The sequence below is a fragment of the Stegostoma tigrinum genome, chromosome 1 (assembly GCF_030684315.1).
Source record: "Stegostoma tigrinum isolate sSteTig4 chromosome 1, sSteTig4.hap1, whole genome shotgun sequence".
NCBI lineage: Eukaryota > Metazoa > Chordata > Chondrichthyes > Orectolobiformes > Stegostomatidae > Stegostoma > Stegostoma tigrinum.
The window spans coordinates 148,180,802-148,201,415 of NC_081354.1; the positions used below are offsets into that span (position 1 = coordinate 148,180,802).

At 40.6% G+C, this 20,614-nt stretch overlaps 1 protein-coding gene and 1 long non-coding RNA gene across 7 annotated transcripts in view; one reads left to right on the plus strand and one right to left on the minus strand.

The window, feature by feature from the left end:
* LOC132210062 (uncharacterized) overlaps nucleotides 1-14,240 on the minus strand; it is a 151,490-nt gene extending 137,250 nt beyond the window's left edge. The window contains exons 1-3 of one of the 2 annotated variants that reach the window (XR_009446248.1): nucleotides 14,085-14,240; nucleotides 7,382-7,455; nucleotides 6,898-7,032 (exon numbers count right to left, since the gene is read on the minus strand). This is a non-coding gene — a long non-coding RNA (uncharacterized LOC132210062). Of the gene's footprint in view, nucleotides 1-6,897; nucleotides 7,033-7,381; nucleotides 7,456-14,084 lie in introns of those variants that run through there. The other variant, XR_009446250.1, reaches the window with a different exon arrangement.
* The window catches only part of cntfr (ciliary neurotrophic factor receptor), a 380,088-nt gene that overhangs the window by 94,138 nt on the left and 265,336 nt on the right, over nucleotides 1-20,614 (plus strand). The gene's annotated exons all lie outside the window — the stretch shown is intronic.

Consider the following 20,614-nt stretch of genomic DNA (forward strand, 5'->3'; position numbering starts at 1 on the left):
CTCCCTAACATGTAATATTATTGCTAAAAGTCTGTCAGTGCTGGTGAATACAATTTGAAGTGATAAATCTAGAGTATCAAACTGCATTAAAGCTTTGCATTTGCTTATAATGTATTGATTTCAAGATGTTAAATAACATTAGCGTAAATGCAGCAGCATAATTAAAATAAAACATGCTTATTGTAGTCACAGATTATTGCAAAAGAACCTTTCCTGACACATAGAACATAGACACATTATTTTGATGAGAGTTCAAGATAATTTTTGCAAGTTATAGGTTCAATGACTATCAACATTATGAATATCCTAGTAGGCTAGAAGAATTGTAGTAATCATATTGTAATAGTAAGGTTAGTTGCCGTCATAAAATTGGGTGTATTATTCCTTAAAATAAAATTAATATCAGCAATTTCAATTATTAACAAGACACAAGCTGTGTTCTTGACTATGGTCGACAGCTTGTGATACCACCATTCAAAATCTGATTGTCTAACCTCAAATTATAACATAATTAACCATTGATTGTGATTATCAACAGTAACAGATACTAACTTCTCATTCAAAATACTTATTTGCTCATATGAATCAGTCTTTCAACATCAAATAATTTTGTTGTTCATTAATTTTGACTGATTTGGAATAAAATAACTACCCCACTTTTTTTTGCATTATACAGGTACTGAGAAATACGCTCTTGATCTACAAAGTATGCTGGAACTATGTTCTAAATGATTTGTTTGTTGAAAAAGACTATCTTGGATATTTGCTTTGTGAAACCAGAGATCGTAGAATCATAGAATCCTCACAGTATGGAAACAGGCCATTTGGCCCAATAAGTCTACACCACCCCCTCCAAAGAGCATCCCACTCAGACCCAGACCCCTACCCTATCTCTGTAACCCTGCATTTCCCATGTCTAATGCATCTAACCTGCACACCCCTGAACACTACGAGCAACTTAGCATGGAAATCCCCCCTACCTTACACATCTTTGGATTGTGGGAGGAAAGCAGACATGGGGAGAATGTGTAAATTCCACACAGACAGTCACCTGAGGTTGGAATTGAACCTGGATCCCTTATGCTGTGAGGCAGCAGTGCGAACCACTGACCCCCCAAAAGTAAAATCGAGAGGCAGGAAATCAAGGCATTGTTTGATTGCACTATGAAACAAATCTGTCAACTCCTCATTGATTAATGCTAAGAGCGGGTCAAAGTTTTGACTCAAGATATTCACGTTAAATCAATTTACTAATGAACATGCTGATATTTTACCTATATTTTTTGTTTTCATTGTAAACCAGTTGGGGTATATTGCCCTTAGTGTAGAATTGAACACATTAGTTTACAGAACTTGGCTGTTGATTTTAGTAGTAGATTAAGAATAAACGGCCAGAGATTTGTTACTCCAAACCCAGGTGGGAGTCCGAATCCACCAGGTGTGGCCTTATTCTGATGTGTCTGTGATGGCCTGTTGGTGGAGCTGTTAAAGTGATGCTGCAAACACTGAGATTCATGTGCTAGTTCTGGTGACGTATAGCAGCTCAGTTATGGTGTCTTTTGCAATTAATGTCATTGCACCATCATGTGAGGGAGACTTTCTTTCAGACCCCTAAAGGAAAATGATTCATTCCTACGACATAATCAGTAAATGCTAGGAATTTTGACATTCACTAATGACAGAAGTATAACAGCAATCGCATTGGATATCTTCAGAAGTAAAACTTCAGACCTACAAAATTTATTAGCAACATGTGAGACACTTTTTCAATGCAGTTGCCATGCTACTATATGGCTCCTGAACATAAGCATAATCTAGCAATATGAGTACAAAAGGAATTAAAATCTTCCCCAATTCCGGGATACTCAAACTAATCCAATGTATAGGGGGTTTGAAAAGGTAGTCAAATTTGCTCTCCTAGGGCTTTCACTAACTAAAAAATACTAAAGAAAAGAACTTTTTTCTATTTAGGAATGTGTTTTGATGCATCATAGAGTCATACAAAGCAGAAACACAGCCTTTGGTCCTCCCATTCGACACTTATCATGATCCTAAACTAAACTGGTCCCACTTGCCTGCAATTGGCCTACATCCCTCCAAACGTTTCCTATTCACGTATTCATCCAAATGTAGCTGCATTCATCACTTCCTCTGGCACTTCATTCCAAACACGAACCACTCTCTGTGTAAAAAAAAAAGTTGACCTTCATGTCCTTTTTATACCTTTTCCTCTCACTTTAAAAATATGCCTCCAATTTTACACTCACCCACCCTTGTCATTCACCTTATCTGTGCCCCTCATGATTTAAAAAGAAAATCGTCTATAAAGTTAGCCCACACCTCGTACGCTCCAGTGAAACAAGTCCCAGCCTATCTTTATATCTCAAACCCTCCATTCCTGGTGACATCCTGGTAAATGTTTTCTGAATCCTGTCAAAATTAATAATATCCTTCCTATAGCAAGGTGACCAGCACTGTACACAGTACTCCAGAAGAGGCCTCACCAATGTCCTATACAACCTCAACATGACTTCCCAACTTCTATCGTCAAAGATTTCAGCAATAAAGGCAAGCGTTCTAAATGCCTACTTAACCACTCTGCCTACATGTGACACAAATTTCGAAGAATTACGTACCTGTAGATCTCTCTGTTTTACCTGCCATTAACTGTATAGGTCCTGTCCTTACTAGTTTTACCAAAATGCAATTGCAGTTTGCAGTATTGCAATCTTGTTCCAGCTCCACTTGCTGTGACATTTATATCAACTGAAATGCAGCACCATGACAACATCACAAGGTTGATTTAGGGCCCTAATTCTGCTACACAATGTATAGGCAGATAAGCTGAAAGAATGTTCAGTAAGGAGATCAAGGGGAAAAGGCAGGCAAATTTGAATTGAGCATTACCAGTTCAGCTGTGATCTCATTGAATGTCAGAGCAGACTTAAAGGGCTCAATGGCCTACTTCTGCTCCTACTTCTTATTTTATATCCCCAAGAGAGCAAAAGGTATCGACTATAAAGCAATTTAAGTGTTATTGTAATGCATGACGTTTCTTGAAAATGTATTTTGGGCTATTTTTCTTGCTAACAGCAGCTCTAAAATAAGTGATTGGAAGAATGTTGAAGTTGTGCTGGGTTTATGGAGGTGGTAGGTATGGTGTGATCATGAGTACTAAGGAATCCAAATCCTCTCTGTAATGTCTGATCTGGTGTTATTGTGCTCAAGTCAATTAGACTGCTTATGTGTGAACATTGGCCCATGATATACCTGGTTTACATCTGTGAGGTTGATTCAATGAAATCCAATTCCTACAACCAAATTTATTTTTGGATCCTTGTCGTAGAAGTGATTTTTCAATTTTCCAAAGTGTGCCAGGATGAATTTTCCCTGCAATTAGTAATAGTTCATCAGAGAATCAATTACATGCATAAATGGAGTAGCCATTTCAAATAGTGTGGCAGTGTGTGAAAATTCATTTGCACAGTTTAAAGTTTTAAAAATGGAGTAAGTAAGGTTCAAGTGCAGGGTTTGGCTATGTGAGAAAAGGAGAGCATGACCCAAACCAATAAATAAATCAGCAGTGATATTGTTGTAATGTTGCTCCTCTAGTAATTCAAAAGCCCAGGCTAAAGTTCTGGGAACAGGGATTCAAATCTCACTATGGCAGATGGCGAAATTTAAATTCAATCCGGAATTAATAGGAAGACTAATGATGTTCATGTAATTACTGTCAATTGTGAAAGCCCATCTGGTTCACTGTTCCTCTTGGAGAAAGGGAACTGTTGTCCTTACATGATCTTAGACTGTGTGTGACTCCAGATCCAAAACAATGTGGTTGACTTCTAAATCATTTCAAGGGAATTCAGAATTGGGTGACAAATGCTGGCCTTGGCAGTGATAACTGCATCATATCGAAAAAATAATGAATACGTATTTTAATTCCTTTCCAATGGTTACACCTATGGATAGAGCTGATGAGTCCCATTGTTTGAACTGGGTGGATGCATTTTATTTGCACTGACAGAACTATTGTTGTGCCATTAGAATGTGCATTGCTTTCGTAGAAGGAAGCTTTCAATTTTTAATTGACTGCAGGGGAAAAAACAGTGCCTTTCAGGCTTTAAAAAAAATTCCTGTGACTTTGGCTTACTCATATGTGGAAGATATTCAAATTTAATTCACTGATATTAATTAAAGTCCCACGCCACTCTTGTGCATGCTGCTAGAATCAGCACTTGGCCAAAATGTTTCATAATATATAGTCACTGCATTACCAGTAACAATGTGAAGCTAACATTTCATTTTATTCAGAAATGCCTCATGCCTATTGGTGCATAAATTGGCTTAGTACAAATGCATCCAAATACTGTATCTGAGGGAGGCTCTTATGAAGAAATGATACCATCTCTAAGTGGGGATACTGTAAATGGATCAAAGCTGAAAAGGGATTAAGATGCCAATCATATGAATTTGTATAATTTTATATTAATGGATAAGTTTGTCCTTGATTCTCATTGACTAGACAAACTGCAAGCACTGATTATTATGCTTTATGTCCAGCTATGCATTGACATTTTTGATATTATCAAAGTCAGATCTAAACATTGTTTACAATGATGTCGCAAATTAAGGTAGAGATAAAATGAAGTCAGTCTCACTGGTTCATACTATCTGTGACTGTATAATCTGACATCAGTTACTTTAAAAGTTGGTTGTGTCCACCATTATACATTTGCCTTCAAAACGAAACTGAACTCATCGTGGTGTGAGATAATGGGAACTGCAGATGCTGGACAATCCAAGATAATGAAACGTGAGGCTGGATGAACACAGCGGGCCCAGCAGCATCTCAGGAGCACAAAAGCTGACGTTTCGGGCAAGGGGGCCTAGACCCTTTATCCCCGAAACGTCAGCTTTTGTGCTCCTGAGATGCTGCTGGGCCCGCTGTGTTCATCCAGCCTCACGTTTCATTATCTTGAACTCATCGTGGGTTGAGCAGTTTGAAATACCTGATGACCTCACACACTCCTTAGCAAAGGAAATAGGGAACAGGCCAAAGTTTCACTGCTAGCTGCTGTCCAAGTGTTCCACGGCAAGTACTTGTGATAGTGGACGATAAAACATATTTCAACATTGACAACGCTGCGCTTCATGTAATTTCATCATCTTAACTCATGGTATTGGAATTTTGTTGGAGTCTGCGGAATGCTATTTCTTCATGAGAGTACCTTCCAGAAAGGATGGGGTTACAAAAAGAAGGTATATACTTTGTGTCAAACTAAATAATTTTGTCAAATAAAACATTGTGTTGCAAATTTAATTGACAAACATGTCAAAAAATGCTTGTTTCCTAGTTTCGTTTGCCACAACATAAAGCGCAAAATTATTGTAAGTTGCGAAGACCGTGGTTGGCTGTGATTTAATATTTTCACCAATCATTAATTTAGCGTAGGGCATTAGCTAAATAACGTGTTCCAGTTTAATGGATTGTCTAAGTAATTTGCAGTGAAAGGTCTGGGCTGTGGGAATAGAATCCTAATGGCCCTATCAGATGTTGATGGAAAGAGCTTGGGAGGCCAGTACTTTCAGAGCACTGCTGTAAGAAAATAAACCTTGTTTGCTTTCAAAATAGGATATACTTGAAACCCACTTTGAAAGAGATTGTGAAAGTGAAACTGGTACCTATGGGTGGTTTCATCGGAAGAAATAGGTAGAGGCCAATAGGAAATAGTGCAGCAGAGGGAGTATATCATGAACAACAGAGTCAGAATTCTAAAAGAGAGCATTAACTGTAATGGATATACTTAGACTTTCTATGAAACCCCCTTTGATAACTCTTTAGGATCTATTTTAAAATGGTAAATTTTAACAAATTTATTTTCTTTATTTGGGCATCAGTTGCTGCAAGGATTGATCTCAACACCCAGTTTAACCTGTCCACCATCAAGGCATATGTTAGGAGTGTGATGGAATAGTCTCCACTTGCCGAGATGAATGCACATCCAACACCAATCAAGAATTTGAGAGCAACCAGGGCAAAGCAACCCCAAGTTCTGAGGAAGGGTCATCAGACCTGAAACATTAACTTTTATTTTTTTCTTCATCTATGCTGCCAGACCTGCTGAGCTTTTCCAGAAACTTCTGTTTTTGTTCAAAGCAACCCCTTCAGCATCATCATATCTATAATCATTCAGTCCTTCTACCACTGAGCAGAATAGTAGCAGTATGCACCACCTACAAGATGAGCTGCAGAAATTCAGCTCAGTTCCTTCAACAGCATTTCCCAAGCCCATGACCACTTCTGCCCAGAAGGACAAGAGTGACAGTTTTCTGTATTTGCTCATGGAATATGGCTGCCACTGGCCAGTCTAACATCACTAGTTGCTTGAAGATAGTAGGAACTGCAGATGCTGGACAATCTGAGGTAACAAGGTATAGAGCTGGATAAACATAGCAGGCCAAGCAGCATTAGAGGAGCAGGAAAGCTGACGATTCGGCCTGCTGTGTTCATCCAGCTCTACACCTTGTTATACCAGTTGCCTGGAGGTCAATTAAGACTCGGCCATATTGCTGTGGGTCTGGAGGTCAAATGTTGGATCAGGTGAGGCTGGCTGGTTTCCTTCCATAGAGGACATCTATGTACCAGATAGGACTTTACAACCATTGACAGTAGCAAATGTTACATGGTTACCATTAGATCAAGCTTTGTATAAAAATTGAATTGAAATTTCACTGTCTGCCATAATGGGATTTGAACCCATGTCCCCTGAACAGCCTAGGATTCTGAGTACTAGTCCAGCCCCATTACCATTGCACTATCACCATGGCATCACCAGCCCTGCAAGTTCACTTCTAAGCCAATCACTCTACTGACTTGAAAATGTGTCATCATTTCTTCATTGTTGCTGGGTCATTATCTTGGAATTTTGAAATTTCCTTTTGTTAGGTTGACCTTTTGGCAGTTGTAACGAATATCCATTACTGCCATCCACATGTTTGATATGTAAGCCTGAGTGAGTTGATTGTATTCTAGAATCAGAGGAGAGTACAAGAAAGAGGAAAAAATAATACAAGGAAGAGAATATGTAATTACACTAATGCTCACACTTTGTCACAGAAGCATGAAGATAATATAATTATAAAAAATTGCCTTACAGCATGACATTGCATCAAAACTCAAGATCACGACTTGAAATGTTAACTGGATTTCTTTCTCCACATACGCTTCTTGATCTGTGGAATATTTCTAGCAGTTTCTGCTTTTATATTCAATTCCTGATCTTCTTAATATTTTGCTTTTGGTATAAATACTTTCTTAATTGCTTGCAAAGGACCTTGAGACATTAAATTACAGTGAAAATAGTGGAATGGGACTCACTCAGCCTCACGACACTTCTCATTCAAGTCAGGGCATTTCTTTCTCCATTTCGTTTTCCTGCTCTTTTGATCTGTCTGTCAATGTAATCAACCGGCAAAAATTAGTCCCAGTGTTAACTTTCAACTGGTGCAGTATCCACAGACATGATGGACTAGAATAACAATAGATTTTCATTTGCCTTTTGTGTGAAAGGTACTAATAATTTTCACTTGTAAACAGCCGAGATTTGCTTGAAAAAATACTCCTTTCAAAAGGAATTTCTCTATGTTGACTTTATAATGTCACTTTCAATACATAAATCAAATCATGCATTAATGTACTGAATTCTAGAAAAAAGCACCAAGACTTTTACAGGCAACTGGAGTCAGATTTGGGTGCACGTGAGCACTTAAATTCCAGAAAGGTGATGAATGTTCAGGATTCTAGTGTCACTCCCAGCCTCCTTTAGGATCCAAATCGCTTTGCATCGGTCGTATAGTAATTTGAGTGACTTAGGAGGCCAATTAAGAACTGTTGTAATCCTCTGTTTTGGATTTCCAAGCCTACCAGTGACTTATCAGGCTCACACAGGAAGGATAGAAGGAAAAGAGGTCCTTCAGTGAAACTGACAAGTTCATGAGGTGTGATACTAGCACTGGGAAAGTGGGATAGAATCCCTCCAGTGTAAATGGTGGCTATATGCCGTATTGAGTCTGCACTGATTCTCCAAAGAGCAGCCTACCCAGATCCACACCCCACCCTATCCCCATTAGCCCTCAAGGTAATTTAGCATGGTCAATCTAGCTAACCTGTACATCTTCAGGCTGTGGAAGGAAACCAGAGAATCTGGTGGAAAGAATGTGCAAACTCTGCACAGATAGTCACCCAATGCTAGACTTGGCCTCATGTCCATGGTGCTGTCAGGCAACAGCGCTAATGACTGAGCCATTGTGCCACTTGGGCAGTCTACACCTGTGCCATGCTGTAACTCCCGTGCTGATCAGTCACATAATTAGGGAAGTTCAGAGGTTTTTACGCTAACAAGTTTGGGCGGTGGAAGGAGTGGTGTATGTGTGCGGGCATGGAAGGATCCAGCTTGGATATGTGAAACGAATCAAGGGATAGATTCAAGACAGGAAAGCAAAATACTAATGTTCAGAAAATGAATGTCAAAGAATAACAGGAAGGGAAAGAGAAAATTCCTTCTATGTCAGCAGTTAAGTCTTGATGCTGTAAAGATAACAAACAGCTCTGTATCTGGGTGTAACATTCATAACAAATTGAGTGATTTGATAGCACACGTGGAAGTGAATAAATATGATCTGATGGATATTATTAGGAAGTGGCTGCAGGTTGACCAGGATTGGGCCCTGTATATTGAGGAATATATGAAATTCAAGAAGAATAGGAATTGGAGGGATAGCATTCCTGATCAATGATGATATTGGTGCAGTAGTTAGAGATGACCCTGGTTCAGGAGATCAGGATATAGAATTGGTTGCATGGAAATCAGGAAAATAAATGAATGAACTCACTAGTATGAGTGATCTAAGAAGTAGAATTTTATGGTTTTAATAAAGGAACAGGGAAGATGGGTAACTTTAATCTACTTGAAATTTGGAAAACAAAATCAGGTTGGTAACAGTGAGTTGGATGAGGAATTTGTTGAATGTTTTTGAGAAAATTTCTTCCAGCAGCAGTTTCTGGAACCAACCAGACAACAGGCTGTATTAGAGTAATGTAAAGAACCATAGGTACGAGAGATCTGAAACAAAAACAAATTGCTGGCAAACTCAGAAGGTGTGGCATCATCTGTGAGGAGAAAATATGGTTAATGTTTTGAATCTGGTAACTCTTGATCAAAGCCCTCATCTGAATTTCTACAGCAATTTCTGACTTTGTAGTGATGAGGCTGTATTTGTATCATGTAATGTGGCAGAATTATGCCACAATAAAGGCAGCTCTAAATAGTAGTGATCATAAAATTATTGAATTATGCAACCTGTTTTTGAAAAAAAGTACAGTATCTTGATTCTAAATAATGGTAATTATGTAGCCATAAAAACTGAGCTTGCTGAAGTGAATGGGGTTTTTGGCCAAAGAGATAGATCAGGTGAGAGGCAGTGGCAGACATTTGAAGGGATATTTCAGAATACTTAATTGGCATTCCTACTGTAAAGAGAAAGCTCACGTGGAAGACCCACCAACTGTGGTTGCTTAAAGAATTTAAGGAAAAGGCGAAGATGAGTGGCAGAACAGATGACTGATCAGAATATCAAGAACTATAGAATGACTGAAAGGTTAATCGGGATAAATAAATCGGTAAGAGAAGAATTTAACTAATAATCTAAACAAAAAATGGCAAGAGTTTTTATAGGTGCGTAAACAGGAAAATTGTCTGGCAAGTGTTGGTCCTGTATAGGGTTAAAATCGAATTAATTGTAGATAATAAGAAAATGATAGATGTAATGAACAACTATTTGTTTCATTGACATTCATTGCAGCTAACTCTGCCCCACAGAGAAACGAGTTAGCATTTCGTGCGTTACCTGGATTCTTTGCACAAGAAGGCAGTCACACCACATATGATATGGCCTCACGGTTTGGTTAGTGGTCAGGGACATGAGCGTGTGTTTGCAAATAAGGCAGGTCAGGAAACTGAAAAGGCAGGAGTGTCAGCCACTGCAATTGTATAAATGTGATAAATGTAGTAAGTACAGGAGTGCAAACGTATAAGATCCTGAATGATCCTGATGACAAGATGGAATTGGAAAGGATGTTCCATTTTGTGGGTGAGTCCAGAACTAGTGAACTTTGTTTTAAAATTAGGGTCATTCTTTTAAGAATTTTGTGTATTGTCGGACTTTGAAGCTCCGTATCTCAGAAGGTGGTGAGAGGTAGAGACATTGAATGTTATTAAGGCGGAGGCAAGTTCGTTTAGGCAGTGTAATCCAAGTTATTCTGAGAAGATGGAATGTGAACTTCCATACACAAATGGCTCAACCATTATTTTGAATGACTGAGAATACTTCAAGGAGTGAATGACCTACTTTTGCCCATAATTCATGTTTCCTGGGTGATTTTGATTAATCACTTGGAAGAGCAGTTGTCAGTGTTAGAATACTGTCATTACCAACTTATTTTGAAAGTACTTGAACTGTCATAGAGATATACAGCACAGAAACAGACTCTTCAGCCCAACTTATCCATGCTAACCAAATATCCTGAATAAATCTAGTCTCAGTTGCCAGCATTTAGCGCATATCCCTCTAAACCCTTCCTATTTGCATACCCATCCAGATGCCTTTTAAATGTGGGAATTGTACCTACCTCCACCACCCCTTTAGCAACTCATTCCATACGCGCACCATCCTCTTTTCTTTGGGTCTCTTTTAAATCTTTTCCTCCTCACCTTAAACCTGTGCTATCTAGTTTGGATTCCCCCACCAAGGGGAAAAGAGCTTGTCTATTTACCCTAATCCATGCCCCTTGTGATTTTATATATATATCTACATGATCTCCCCTTAGCCTCTGATGCATCACAGAAAATAGCCCCAGCCTCTTCAGCCACTCCCCTCCAGCTCAAACTCACCAAACCTGGCGACATCCTTGTAAATCTGTTCTGAACCCTTTCAAGTTTCACAACATCCTTCCTATAGCAGGGAGACCAGAATTGCATGCAATATTCCAAAAGTGGTCTAACCAATGTACTGTACAGTGCAACGTGACCTCCCAACTCCTCCTATATTCAATGCACTGACCAATAAAGGTAAGTGTACCAAACGCCATCTACACTATTGCTTTGCTCTAGTGCTTTGCTGTCCTGTAGATGCATTTTCCCATTGTCAGCCATCATCATGTCTACATCATGCACTTCTGAGGGACAAGAAGTTAAACAGTACCACTGTCAACAACAGCAACAATATTAGCAACAACACCTTACCCAGCTGTCTTTATTCATAGAATCCCTACAGTGTGGAAGCAGGCCATTTGGCCCACCAAGCCCACACCAATCCTGTGAAGAATATCCCGACCAGACTCACCCCCTCCCTATTCCCATAGCACCATATTTCCCATGGTCAATTTGCCTAACCTGCACGTCTTTGGACTGAGAGAGGAAACGAGCATCTAGAGGAAACATGCATGGACACAGACAGAATGTGCAAACTCCAGACAGAGAATCACCTGAAGGTGGAATTGAACCTAGTGCTGTGAGGCAGCAGAAAAGAATATGAAATATAAAATACCATTAGTAATAAAAAGCATTGGACAAATTATTTAGTTTTTTGCTGCACAGAAGTCTAAAGGATAGTTTCATCCAGGGTTTGAAAGCTGTAAAGAATTTCAATGCAGGGACAATAACTGGAGGACACAGGAGATAGGAATTTTCTTTTGTCACAATGAAGTATGATCTTCAATACATACCTTGAACAAATGCCAAAGCAGATTTAATAGTGAATGACGAAACGTTATTGGATGAATACCTGAAGGGAAATTTCCAAAGCGACTGGGAATTGAGACTGATTAGATGACTCTTTAAAATATAGGCCCAAGCACTTGAAGAGTCATCTAAACTTGAAACGTTAGCTTGCTGTCTCTCTGCGGGTGCTGCCTGACCCACTGTAATTTCCAGCATTTGTTGTTTTCAGTTCAGGTCCCAGTGCAATGGACCTGAATGTTCTCCTCCTGTGATCCTATGGGTTTGATTCTATGCATTCCCTCACTGGTGGCTTTTCCTACCCCCAACCAATATTCAATGTAAAATTCAGTGGGTGTCTTTCCCACTGCCTACATACCCATTCTTGACCAATCTGAAATGGTTATGGAGGGCGGAGGCTTGGGAAAGCTCACACATCTTTGGATCTATTAAGACCCTTGTATTACTAAGTTAATGACTGCAAAAGGGCCTTAGTTTGTTGCCACCAGGATTTTAGCCTTGGCGGAGGAAAGAACCATACTGTGCAGGAGGCCTGGCAGCTTTAACTTGAAGAATGTGTTGCCCCAAATCAGTCCTTCCAGCATATCCATGTTTTCACCTCCCTGTCTAAACCTCATGCATCACGGAGTTGCAGCCATGTAGTAACAATATGAATACATTATTTAGATAATCCCCATTCAGTTTATCTGCATTTCCATTAAAACATCTCATCTAGTCTTTCCAAAGGCTCATCTGAGTTGAAATTGTTTTCCTGATATTCAAGACATGAATAATTTGCCTTCCAGAGTAAATAATTTCTATTAAATCCTTGATGTACATCGTCCCTGACCTATAAAGAAAATTTAAGCACATGAAAACATGCAGAATTTTACTATGAAAGTAGAGAAAGACTTCCTTCATCCTCCCAAAAAATATAGATTTCAAAACACCAAAGCCAGAAGGTGTTATCGAGAGACAAAATCAAAAGTTGCAGGAAAAGCTCGGCAGGTCTGGCAGCCCATCTGTGATGAAAGAATCAGAGTTAGTGTTTCAGGTCCGGTGACCCTTCCTCCATTCTGATGAAGGGTCACTGGACCCGAAACGTTAACTCTGATTTTTTCTTCACACATGCTGCCAGACTTGCTGAGCTTTTCCTGCAACTTCTGATTTTGTTCCTGATTTACAGCAACCTCCGGTCTTTTGTTTTTTATTTAGTATTATCCAGTGACTAACTTTTTAGCTTTTGGAATGCTAAAGCACAAGTGAGAGGAGGAATGCTAACGCACAAAGTGAGAGGAGGAAAGTTTAAGGGAGAAATGCGTGGAAAGTTCTTTACACAGAGGGTGGTGGGCGCCTGGAACGCATTGCCAGCAGAGGTGGTAGACGCAGACATATTAGCGTCTCTTAAGATATATTTAGACAGGTACATGGATGGGCAGGGAGCAAATGGACACAGACCGTTAGAAAATAGATGACAGGTTAGACAGAGGATCTTGATCGGCGCAGGCTTGGAGGGCCGAAGGGCCTGTTCCTGTCCTGTAGGTTTCTTTGTTTCTTTGTTAATTGTTACAACTTTGTGGGCAAATGAAACTATGAATTAGGAGCATAGTTAGCCATTCAGCCCATCAAGCTAGCTTTGTCAATTGAAAAGATTGTGGCTTCGCTGATTGTGCATCAATTTTGTTTTCCTACTGACCCAAAATAACCTTGCTCTTGACATACTCGAGTGAATCTGCCTGTGTCCTGAAAATATTTTCCACCCTGCCTCCACAATGGGAAATACACTTTATACTCTCATGACTCTTTTGAAAGAAAACATTTCTTCTCATCACTGCCTTAAATTAATTTTTAAACTGTCTCCTAGTTCTCATCCCTTCTGAACAATCCATTGACTTCTCTTTGATCATTTCTGTTTTTAATAAGCATTTTTTTCTACAAAACCTTTCACAATTAGTGCTTTTATAGTTTACGTTGTGAAATAGACATTCATCTAATGTCTCCCTGCACTGATTGTTAAACACAGCTCCTCCATCTTTATAAAAGAAGCAGTCATATTTTTGTAAGCCTTGAGTTCTGCTATCTGTACAAGAAGGCTGAATTTAACTACAAAAAAAAAATTGTCTTTTATCGTCCACTCTTTCTTTACTGAACACTGCATACCTTTGCATGTAACATTTGCTTTCATCCTCATTTATTTAGTCATGTTTCTGATAATCTGCCCACATTGTTATTCCCTAATTGTCATAACAGTTTTCAATCTGACATTTCTGTTATGCTTATTGCATTCATGCGTTTATATAACCTTACCTTGTTTCAAGACTTTTACTGCAAACTGAATATTGTCTCCAATGTATGAGCTTTGATGGGTTTCTGTCTCCATGCCTAACTAACAAATTAATTTACTTTCTTCCTTACAGTCTGTCTCATTGTGAATCCTTTTTCTACCGTGCCCTTCTCTTCTCAATTGCCCTACCCCCAACTCTACTCAATCTCAATGATACGTAAGAGCTGTCCCAATATTCTTTGCAGGAATCTTTAGGATTGCTTGGATGAAATGTAATTGGTTTCTGATTTTTTAAAAATATTCTGGTAATGTTCCCAATTATTTGTGAAGGCAAAATTGGTAGGTTTTCAACAAGAGAGCAAAGAATGTTATCATCTTTTCCCAAACACTTGAGGTATCTCAGAATTTTATTTTGCTGTTCTATCAGTGTATGTTGAGGAAATCCTTATTTATTTGTCTTTTAAAGGCAAATATATTGTTTCCTTCAATATCATTTACCTCATTTGAGAACTAGAACTCATAAGTACCATGGTATTTGCATCTAAACTTTTAAGCAACATTTGTTTTATATGGATTGCCTTTATGGCAGAAAATAGTTATCCACATAGCCATCACGTCCTGACTACTGAAATAGTGTATTACAACATGGAAAGAGGCTTTTTGGCCCATTGTGTCCATGCCTGTTGTGTAGCACATATGTATTCTAATCTAATTTCCCAGCACTTTTTTCATGATCTCGAATGCTAAGCTGTTTCAAGTGTTTAGTTAATATTGTAATGGTTCTTGCATCTACTTTCTAGGCATTGAGTTCCTGATACCCAGCATACACTGAGTGAAAATATTTCTCCTTAATACCCATCTAAACCTCCTTCCCCTTGCCTCAAATCTATTCATCTGGTAATAGACCAATCTACTAAGAGAAATTGTTTATTCCTATCCACCCTATCTATGTGCATCATAATTTTGTAAATATCAATCAGCTTGCACTTCAACATTCTCTAATCTAAGGAAAATAATCCCCATTCATGTAGTTTCTCTTCAAAGTTGAATCATGATGAATCTTCTCTGCAGTCTTTCCAGCGCAATCACATCCTTTCTATTGTCTGATGACCAGAACTGCATAGTACTCAACCGTCACCTAAGCAATGTCCTATACAACTCCATCATAACTTCCCAACTATTGTATTAGTGCCTCAAATAATAAGCCCATGTTTGCCTTCCTAACCAATCTGTCCATTTGGTCCTTGCCTTCAAGGATTTATAGACATGCACACTAAGCTCCCTCTGATCCTACAATTCATCATGTACTTCCTTGTCTTGTTGGGCCGCCCAAAATCCACCACTTCATACTTTTCAGGATTGAATTCCAACAGCCACTGTTTTGCCCAGCACTCTGTCTATATCTTCCTTTAGACTAAAGTTTTCCTCTTCACTGTTAACCACACCAACAATTTTCTTCATCTGTAGCTTTATTATTAAAAGCTCCCTTATAATATCTCCATCACTAATATGCACAACAAACAGCAGGAGCCCCAGCACTGAGCCCTGACTGTCACCCTTTGATTCTTGCTGCCAAGCCAATTTTATATCCAATTTGCCAAATTATCCTGGATCCCATGGGCTCTTAGCTTCATAAGCAGACAGCCAGGCAAGGTCTTGTCAAAACTCTTGATATAATCTAGACAGATTTCAGTAAGTGCATGATCCTCATCTCAAACCTAGTCACCTCCTCAAAAAATTCAATCAGACCGAGTAGACTTGATCCCCCAACCCCTGTCAAAGCCATGTTAATCGTGCTTGATTAATCCTTGCTCTCCAAATGGAGATTAATTCTGTCCTTCAGAATTTTTTCCCAGTATTTCCTACTACTGATGTTAGGCTCACTGGCCTTTAGTTCTCTGGCTTATCTATGCCACCCTTGGTACCACATTAGCTGTCTTCCAATCTTCTAGCACCTTTCCTATATCCAGAAAGAATTTGAAAGTTCATGTTAAGACTACTGCAATCTTCTTTCTTGCCTCCCATAGCAGCCTAAGATACGTTCTTCTGGTTGTGAGAATTTATCCAATGTTAAGCCCTCTAATACTTCCTTCCTCTCCAAACTCTTTTGTTCAGTTCTGTCACGATTATCTTTTTACATATTATAAACTGACTCTTAGCTCAAACAGCCTTATCCTTCAAATGAAATGAAGGACTGTGAATGCTGGAGATCCGAAACAAAGAAAAGAAAGAATTTCTGGAGAAGCTCAGCAGGTCTGGTAGCATCTGTGGAGAGAAAACAGAGTTAATGTTTCAAGTCCAGGATGTCACTACTTCAGAACCTCCTTGAGTTCTAAAGAAGGGTCACTGGACTTGAAACATTAACTCTGTTTTCTCTCCACAGATACAGCCAGATCTGCTGAGTTTCTCCAGCAATTTTTATTTTGATTAAATTACTTAACAAGGGAGGCAGAAATTCTCAACACTGGTAAGACATTCTGGCATATATTCTCCTGGTGCTGTATTTAAAGCCTGCTTGTGGATCAACTTAGACACTGGCCAGAATCTATCCCTAACCGATAGTGCTCAATCCTGAATGTCTCGGACAAAAGAAAGACCGTATTCCCATTTCCAGCACAATGCTCCAGGGGCTCTGATTGTTGGAGAAATGGAGAGGAGCGACGGTCTGATTTTGTTTACTGCTAGCTACCAAAGGACGCCACACAAACAGACCCAGCCAGCCTGATGAGAATTTATAGCATGGGTCAGTGCTAAATTCCACATTAAAAAGGACAACTAGCAATTCAGCAAGAAAGTCAATGATCCTGGTCTCCAATGGGTGGCTGCCACCATCTTTTCTTCACTAGCTCACAAACACAGGGCCTGTATTCACTCTAACGCTATTTCCACGCACACATCTCACCATTGCTCCTGGACTACAGCATGCATCATGTCCATTCAATGGTTCACATCGTCTTCATCCTCACAAACTACTCACTATTCTTCACTTCTATGCTTCCTACTCACTTTCTGGGGACACCTCACCACCTCCTCTGCCTTCTGCATCACCACTAATAGCACTTGGATCTGCTCCCATGATACTCAATCCCTCGCTTTTTTTAATTGCAGGAAATAATGTTCCCAACTCCCATCCTGAGTCAGCAGCTCCCTATTGACGTACCTGTAATTCTTGGACTGCCATTGGCAGTATCCCTGACTGACTGTAGATCTTCTACACCTCACGAAGGACTCTTGCTCATTGACTTTCACACACATTGCAGTGTTTGCCACATAAATTATTAGTACATGCTGGAGCTCTGTAGCAATGTGCCACACACATGTTCACCACGACCATATACCCCTACATTCTCCCCCTCATCAACCTCACCCCCACCCCTTCCCCCACCCCCACTCGACTAATGGGTATATTGACTGCGCAGTGCTTCTTGCTGTCATAAGCTGTGTGCTACCCCCTCAGTGCTAAGAAAGCAGTCTGAAGCAAAGAAGGGCTGGCAGTCTCCAAGTAATTGTGAAAGTGAATGAGCTTGCTGTCTCAGCAGTAAGAAAAATATGTGTGTGCAAAGTCAGCACAAAAGCTATTACTTGTGATGGGCGAAGTGACCTGGCAGAAACATGCAAATTGTAGACATCCATCAGTGGAAGGGCTGAAGTGTTGAGTTGGAGCAAGAACAGGAATGAAGCAGACAGGTAGTTTGCCAATACAGAGTTACGTTGATGAACGGGTTAAGGAGAATGGTGGCTGCAGACCGTGCAGAAGCAATTGTGTGATGTCTGGCACAGGCATTTGGTGAGCAGGTATCTGGTCTGTTTTCACCTGTGGGGAATTTGTGTTGTCTAGTTTCTCAGCATAGGAGAGCAGAATTGGGCATGAGATGTAAATTTGGAGAAATGGACACAGAGAATGCTGGAGATACTTAGCAGATGTGGTAGCATCTGTGGGCAGAGAAACAATTTTAGGATTGTGGGCCCAGGTATGACTTTTCTTCTTTATGTAAACATAGGCAGAGTTGAGATTTTAATAAGGTGGAAATAATGTTATTGACAGTTAAGGGCAGATTTGGAAATCTCTGTTTAAAGCTTGATGGGAAAACTGTCCTGTGAAACCTACTTTCTTAATTCTTTCTTTATTTCCTCGTCACACTGACTTTTATCCTCCTGGGGATATTTTGTCCCCTGTTTCCTTGTGGAATCTCTTGTGTAGGGCAACTTGTGAGACTAAAATAGTATCAGAGATAATGGGAACTGCAGATGCTGGAGAATTCCAAGATATTAACTTGTGAGACTATCCTTCTTTCTAATTTGACCAAACTTGATCCATCCACTGTTGCCACGATCGTGACACCTCCTCTCAGTATATTTCTTACATTTTAGAGATAAACGGTTTTTAATTTACCAAGTCCGTCAGTTTGTTGCTATTTTGTTCCCATTCTAGTCATAGATTTTACTGAATAATGATGATTCACTTAGAGACTATAATTTAATTTAATTGTCTTCACTAATCACCTCATTTATGTTCATGTTATTCTTGCAGTATCTTGTCTACAATGCCACAAACCTTTTTAAGTTTATTGATTAGTAAGCAATTTAGCCCATCTATTAAACAGAGCATTTTATTTTATTAACATCTCACAGGAATTAACTGTCATGACTGCTTTTTCACTTTTTCTTCCCCCTCTCCTTGGTTCCTTTTTAAGTTTTGTCAGTTTTCTCTTTAGAGATGGGGCTTCATTTTTTTTGTGCTAGTGCCCTTTTTTGGTAACCTTGTGTTAGATACATCTCCAAATGAGGAATGGATAGTTGCCTGCTGATGTATGATGTTGAATTCTGGAATTGTTTCTTTTATAAACGGTCACTGCTGTTAGCCCAGAACGTAAATCTGTTCAATCATCACATTTGACTGTGGATGGGCTTTTACTTTCTGTAGAGTATTCAAATGTGATGATGTCATAGAACTGGTGTCAATATTACAACATAACAAGATATGGGGAACTGTGATAATGGGAACTGCAGATGCTGGAGAATCCAAGATAACAAAGTGTGGAGCTGGATGAATACAGCAGGCCAAGCAGCATCTCAGGAGCACAAAAGCTGACGTTTCGGGCCTGGACCCTTCATCAGAGAGGGAGGGGGGTGGGGAGAGGGTTCTGAAATAAATAGGGAGAGAGGGGGAGGCGGACCGAAGATGGAGAGAAAAGAAGATAGGTGGAGAGGAGAGTATATGTGGGGAGGTAGGGAGGGGATGTGTCAGTCCAGGGAGGATGGACAGGTCAAGGAGGTGGGATGAGGTTAGTAGATAGGAAATGGAGGTGCGGCTTGAGGTGGGAGGAGGGGATAGGTAAGAAGAAGAACAGGTTAGGGAGGCGGGGACGAGCTGGGCTGGTTGATGCAGTGGGGGGAGGGGAAGAACTGGGCTGGTTTTGGCATGCAGTGGGGGAAGGGGAGATTTTGAAGCTTGTGAAGTCCACATTGACACCATTGGGCTGCAGGGTTCCCAAGCAGAATATGAGTTGCTGTTTCTGCAACCACCGGGTGGCATCATTGTGGCACTGCAGGAGGCCCATGATGGACATGTCATCTGAGGAATGGGAGGGGGAGTTGAAATGGTTTGCAACTGGGAGGTGCAGTTGTTTATTGCGAACCGAGCGGAAGTGTTCTGCAAAGCGGTCCCCAAGCCTCCGCTTGGTTTCCCCACTGTAGAGGACGCCACACCGGGTACAATGGATACAGTATACCACATTGGCAGATGTGCAGGTGAACATCTGCTTAATATGGAAGGTCATCTTGGGGCCTGGGATAGGGGTGAGGGGGGAGGTGTGGGGGTAAGTGTAGCACTTCCTGTGGTTGCAGGGGAAGGTGTCGAGTGTGGTGGGGTTGGAGGGAAGTGTGGAGCAGACAAGGGAGTCCCGGAGAGAGTGGTCTCTCTGGGAGGCAGACAAGTTGTGGATGGAAAAATGGCTTGGTCGGTGGGGTCAGATTGTAGATGGCGGAAGTGTCGGAGGATGATGCGTTGTATCCGGAGGTTGGTGGGGTGGTATGTGAGAACGAGGGGGATCCTCTGGGGGCGGTTGTGGCGGGGGCGGGGTGTGAGGATGTTTTGCGGGAAATGCAGGAGAAGCGGTCAAGGGCGTTCTCGACCACTGTGGGGGCAAAGTTGCGGTCCTTGAAGAACGTGGACATCTGGGATGTCCAGGAGTAGAATGCCTCATCCTGGGAGCAGATGCGGCAGAGGCGGAGGACTTGGGAATAGGGGATGGAATTTTTGCAGGAGGGTGGGTGGGAGGAGGTGTATTCTAGGTAGCTGTGGGAGTCAGTGGGCTTGAAATGAACATCAGTTTCTAGCTGGTTACCTGAGATGGAGACTGAGGTGTCCAGGAAGGTGAGGGATGTGTTGGAGGTGGCCCAGGTGAACTTGAGGTTGGGGTGGAAGGTGTTGGTGAAGTGGATGAACTGTTCGAGTTCCTCTGGGGAGCAAGAGGCAGCACCGATACAGTCATCAATGTAACGGAGGAAGAGATGGGGTTTGGGGCCTGTGTAGGTGCAGAAGAGGGACTGT